Source organism: Cryptomeria japonica, chromosome 10 (genome assembly GCF_030272615.1).
Source record: "Cryptomeria japonica chromosome 10, Sugi_1.0, whole genome shotgun sequence".
Lineage (NCBI taxonomy): Eukaryota > Viridiplantae > Streptophyta > Pinopsida > Cupressales > Cupressaceae > Cryptomeria > Cryptomeria japonica.
In genome coordinates, this window is record NC_081414.1 from 260146790 (window position 1) to 260153239 (window position 6450).

Below are 6450 nucleotides of genomic sequence, written 5' to 3' on the forward strand. Positions count from 1 at the left end.
ATGAAGACCACCGGTAAAATTGATGGAGACTATTGGCTAGATGATGATGATATAGTTGTAATTTTTTTGATGACTTTATTTGTGTTGTCATTGATCACAACCATGTTTTCTTAGTCATCTAATTAATTTAGACCTACCGGTATAGCCTAACCGGTAGTGGAACCAGTTGATAACAAGGTAAACAGGAACAAAGCGATGATCAAGTGACCAGTACAAATTATTGGTGAAGAGTTAGACATTGTGGTTTTACAAGAGTTTTGATGACAAGAACATGCACCTATGTTCCGAACTGCATTAGTAGATTCCGTGTATTGAGTGATTTATGATTGACTATCATGAACTCTGTCAAGAAGAATGAATACCGGTAACATATCTTTAATTGGTAATGATTCAAGGATTGGCGATGAATCTTATCATGTTCATAACTTAGTGATGTCATATCAAAATCCATGTGTAATGATAAGGTTGTATTTGAGTACGTACAAGGATTGGATTTCTTGGGAAATGTGAAGTTCTTAGTAGAATGTGACAAGGGTTTGATTGCTTATCAGATATATGTGTGGTGATTTGTAGTGATCATTCTACAACAAAAATCATGTATAAATTTATTTTAATGATCTATAATGATCTGTAATGTAAATTTATTGTATCTTGTTGATGTAGTTAGGGTTATGTAGCTGACCTAACTAAAAAGTATATTTAGGGCTAGTTTGAGAAGAGATTTTGTGTCAATAGTTGTAGGAGAAGGTGTTGCCAAACTAGATTTAAGTGTCTGCATGTGTGTAGCAGAGTATTGCTGAAAATGATTTGTACTAGCAAGAAAGGAAGTGTTGTGATTAGATCATTTGCCATGTTGTTCCCTAGCAATTACAACAGTTTGAAATCCCTTAACTGGGTAGATCCTAACAGGTCTTATATTGTAAATCCCTTCACTGGGTGGCTCATTAAATTGAGTTTGAAATCCTCTAACAAGGTTACTCCTAATAGGGTAGAGCTCCTAATAGGGCTGAGGCAAAATCCCTTAATCGGGTGACACCTAATAGGGTTTTCTCTTAACTGAGCATATTGTAAGCTCTTAATCAGGCATATTTTAAGATCTTAATCGAGCTAGGCCTTTAACCAGGTGCATTCCAAAAGAGTGCAAATATTTTGTGTGTGCTAATTCCCACTGTGGTTTTTCCCATTTGGGTTTCCACATGAAAAATCTTTGTGTTCATATGGTAGTTACATTATTGATTTGAGCATTTGATATCTTTACATACTTTTCATAATGATGAACACTTGAGTGAATGGTTTGGTAAATCAATTTATCAGATTGTTTGAGTAGTTACTGGTACAGTTTTTTTAAGTATTGCAGAATTGTGTTACTACTGATTCAACCCCCTTCGCAGTAGTAACTGAGCCCTCATAATAATAGAAAAATCCTATCCCACATGCGATTTGGTTAGAGAAAATGAAGAGAGATTATCAAATACCACCAATCATAAGAGAACCAGACTCAGACTCAGAATTGGAATCAGAATTGGAATTTGAGTCATACCAACCTTCATATTCTTATGAGACTCAACCTTCACAAGTGGTCTATCCTTCCTAATAGTCCAACTTACACATGGTCCAACATAATCAATGGTGCAATTTCAACAATATCCTCAACAAAACACACAATGTCGACAATTGATTCAACCAACTATTAAGTATCAACATACAACTTAGTCAAGAAATCAATATCAAGAATTGCAACTAGAAATTCAAAAACCAAAAATTGCAACTCACATCAAGCAAAGTTTCAAACATGTCAAACCAAAACCAAACTCTTGCCAAACAAATCCAAAATCAAAACCCAACCATGTCAAAACCTTGCAAGCATTCAAATGTGCCTCCAAAGAAAGGTGGCTTTATTACACAACTCTTAAAGAGAGTCCTAAGTGATTCTTATGAGAAAGATCAAAATCATATACCTATGTCTAGCGATGGCTCATCCACAATAAGAAAATTGACTCTCCAGTGGCATCTATCCCTACACCTTTCAAAGTTTCACAAGAACCTTCCATAACACCCTCATTAAACAATGCACCCAAGGATGAAATTTCCCAAGGGATATCCATTATTGATTCCCAAGATAATCCAATTCATGATGCACATCCTTGCCATGCTTGCGAAATGATAGACCCAATGCCACCATGTGCTTCATTACCAATACCTATTTCAGAGGATCCCATTCAAAGTCCATTTCCCTCATATCAAAACATTGTTTCCTTGCCAGAATCCCTTGCACATGTTCAAAGTCCAACCCCATGTCAAGAGAATAATTTAGAGCATGAAGAAATGAGACCTAAAAAAAATCAAGATCAAGATACCAAGAATGAACAATGCCATCCAATTATTGACCAGGATCCCATCTTCCCAGATATTCATGCCGATAACACTATCCTTGTCCATACTACCCAGAGTCCTATTGACATTACACTCCTTGAGCAAGATCAAGATATTGCAGTCCATCCTATCCCAAATGATCCTCTTCCATTGCATGGCCAAAATGTCCTTTTAAGTCCCATTGACAATCCAATCCCTGAGCAAGATCAAGATGTCCCTTTCATTCTTCCTAATAATCCCATTGAAAGTCAAGATAAAAAGACCTTTAAAGAGGAATCCAATGATATTCCTCCTTATCAAGATCAAAGAATCCCTTCACCTTCATGTCCACCACAAGATTCCTTTGTCCCTTCATCTCCATGTCCTAATCCTCCATATACACCCTAAGATCTCATTTCTTTTGATGATCCTATTATTCCTCCCACTCTATCTCATGAAGAGCCTATCATTTATCCTAGTCCCCCTCATAATCTTGACCCCCCTTGTGATCATGTTCCCCTTAGGATTCTAACATATTTGTGCAATATGTTCAAGGACCCCCTCCATGCACAATTGGTTCTTCCTCTTTGGTCCAGTCTGATCCACTTATTCCCATCATATCACATCCACTTCATAATAGTCTCATGTCTTCTTCCTAGAGCAAAGAGTATCATTTGAATCATAATGGAAAAGGGGTAAACCTTCATGAGTAAAAACCCCTCCATATCAAAGAAAATATTAATGGTCATGGCTACATAGCTCACTCTCAAGGTGTCAGTGTCCCTCCATCAAAATCCAAGCATATGCCTTGCCCTTCATCCCTTCCATCCATTTTAGGTCCTTATATACCTTCATCCCTTATGCAAGGTCATCAAAGGCACACATCCTTGAGCACCTTCCATCCATCCAAATAACCTCCATCTCGTTCCTATCCATCCATGCATTCCTTTCCTTCTCCAAGCAATTTGGATGCCAAAAATAAATTTCATAAGTCTAGCAATCCACATGTATTCAAGGATAAACATGTCCAATCTAATTGACATATCAGAACAAAGAAAATATGATTAAAAAAAGAAAAAGAAAAATACAAAAGGTCACAAAGGCCCAATGCTCAAAAAGAAAAGTCAAAATCTATATGGGTTCCTATATCCCTTGTGCAAGCAATTTGTTCCAAGGAACCACAAAAGCATGAAAAATCAAAAACCATGTGGATTCCTAAGAGGCTCCTTGAAGAACAAAATTCTAAAGAGTAATCCAAATCGGCATCCAAAATTTCTATTCCTCTATCCAAACCTTCAAAACCTATTCCTCCAAAATCTCCTTCATCCATTTTGGGTCCTTATGTCCCAAAATCCCTAGCCTTTTCTCCATCCAAATCTTAAAATCTAAGATCCACTTCTCCTCCATCAGTCCATCACCCCTCAAGGTGTGTGCAAATGTTGATCTTACCAATATTTCCATCCACAAAAACCCAATTCTTCCAATATCCTATCCATTATCTAGCACCTCGTTTCCATTCTTTCATCCATCCTATCCAATCGTTGACCTAAATCCTTAGTTCCATCTCATTTCCATGTTATTATCCTACCAACATATTTGAGCATATATTTAATAGTCATGGTCCATTTTTCAAGGCTACTATCCAAAAAATAAGATGCTTGAGTCCCTCTTCCATTCCTTATCATCTATCCATTTTCTACTGCAAAAGTCAAAAAAATAAAAGAAAAAAAAAAAAAAAAAAACAAAACAAAAAAATAGTAAAGAAAAATAATTCATCCTCTAGTGAAAACTCGGCAAAAAGGCACCTTGGGAAAGTACCATGATGAAAACCTGGCAAACAAGCATCATGTGTAAATCATGAACTTCTTGCATACCATACTTGGGGGCATGTTTCATTTTTTCTATCCTATCATGTCCTATTACCCTTCCTATTATCCTTTCATGTCTTATTATCCTATTGTGTCCTATTATCATCCATTATCCTATCTTTTCCTATTACCAACCATTATCCTATCATACCCCTATCATACCCTCCATTATCCTATCATTCCTCATGTCCATATCACCTTTTCCACCTTTGATCTTGATAAGGCTAAGGATCTTCATGATCGTCATGCATCCTATTTGCAACTTTCAATCTATCACAACTTTTGGTCTTTATCCATTTGCTCATTACAACCTTTCATCCATATTCCTTGGCTTATTGCAACCTTTCATTATTATCCCTTAGCCTATCACATCCTTATCCTATTCATATCCGTTATCTATCTTTGATCTTGCTTGTCTTAACCATATCCTATCACCGACCATACGCTCTTTTTTGTCACTTGATCTTGATCTAACATAAGGACATAAAATACAAACATGGTTTTCAAAATCCTCTTGACATGTTCCTTAGGCCATGTCATTGCTTTACATTGTCATATCCAGTCCTTTATCTCATCGCGCGATCGCCCTTGGCAAATGAATTCATTTTATCTCCATCATAAATGGCCTTTGTCTTCCATCTATCCACCAACATTTTAGATTGCTTATTTATCCATCTATCATATTCCTTGCCTTGCTAGACACTAGGAACATAATCATAAAAAATCCTTAAAAAGCAAATAAAGTCATGAAAAAATCCCTAAAAATAAAAAATGTCCTAAAAAAATCCAAAAACATTCATAAAATGTCCTGAAAAAAGTCAAAAATATTCAAAAAAAGTCTTGAAAAAAATCTAAAAAAAAAAACCCTAAAAAGCAAATAATGTCCTGAAATAATCCAAAAAAAATGAAAAAGTCTTGAAAAAATTCAAAAAAAATATAAAATGTCCAGAAAAAAGCACAAAAAAATTTAAAATTTCAAAACCCTAAAATTTGGAAAGCATAAAAAAATTCAAAAACAATCACTTTTGTTTCATTTCGCCAATAAACTATCCCCTTTGTACATAGACAGATATTTAAGTAGATGTCAAACAGAAACACGATAAATATTGCACTTAAACAAAATCACGTATCAGAAGATGAACTGTTCAACCGAGCAAGCATTCAAATTGATCAAAGTTGTTGTATCAATCAACAACATCAACATTATCAGTCCCTTTTTTAGCATTATCATAGGTCTTATACAGGGTACAACATTCTCTGGAACTAGACAACATGATCATCCTATCAACACAACACTCTCACTTTGGCAATGGAGATCAGGATATTTGTTTGACTTGTTTGAATTGGTGAGTCTTATCTTTCATTGATTTATCTTTGATCATGTTCCTATATTACTTGATGATGTCATTGAGTGATTTAGAGTGGTCGGGATGGTTCATGGTCATTTTCTGGTTTTTGTTTTCAGTTTGTGGAATATTTTCATAGCATTCTGGGGCATGCATGTCTTGGGTGTTTGTGATAAATACATTCGCTTTGTGAACACCACACATAGCTCGACCCTTGACACAAAATATTTCTTAGGGTGTTTTGACTCATTCTTTGTTTGCAACATGTTTTCTTTACACAAAGGGATTGTGTTATTGCCCTAGCCTTCATTGCCACGGTGCGTTGCATCCGTTTTGCAATATCAAAATAAAGGTTTTCACCTACTTTTTATGCATTTGTGAAAGCAATTTTTTCTTCATCACTAACTCTTCTTCATCTATTTTTTTCTTACTAACATTTCTTCCATCAATCCTCATAGTTAGTTCAATCTAGTGCTCCGATACACAAAAAATATTTGCATCTTGCGTTCATTGGTTAGTGCATTTATACATCATAATCATTCATTGCATCAAAAAATGACAAAAACAAAGCATATGCACATCATTACCATTTTGCATCATAAAACCAAAAAATAAAAGCATTTTACATAACATCATTATTCATTGCATCATAGGATATGTGTATAAAGTATCCATACATGGCATCATATAGACAACACAATGCATATCATAACATAACTGCATATCATATCATATATATATCATATATCAAAAGTGTCAGAGTACAAAATCAGACTATATGTCCCAAGTATGGTCTACAGGCTAACTATGTAAGAGAAAAAGATGTCTAAAGCATAATGAGAAAGTGTGCCCAAGTCACTATGTCCTCCCTATATCCTCCTCAT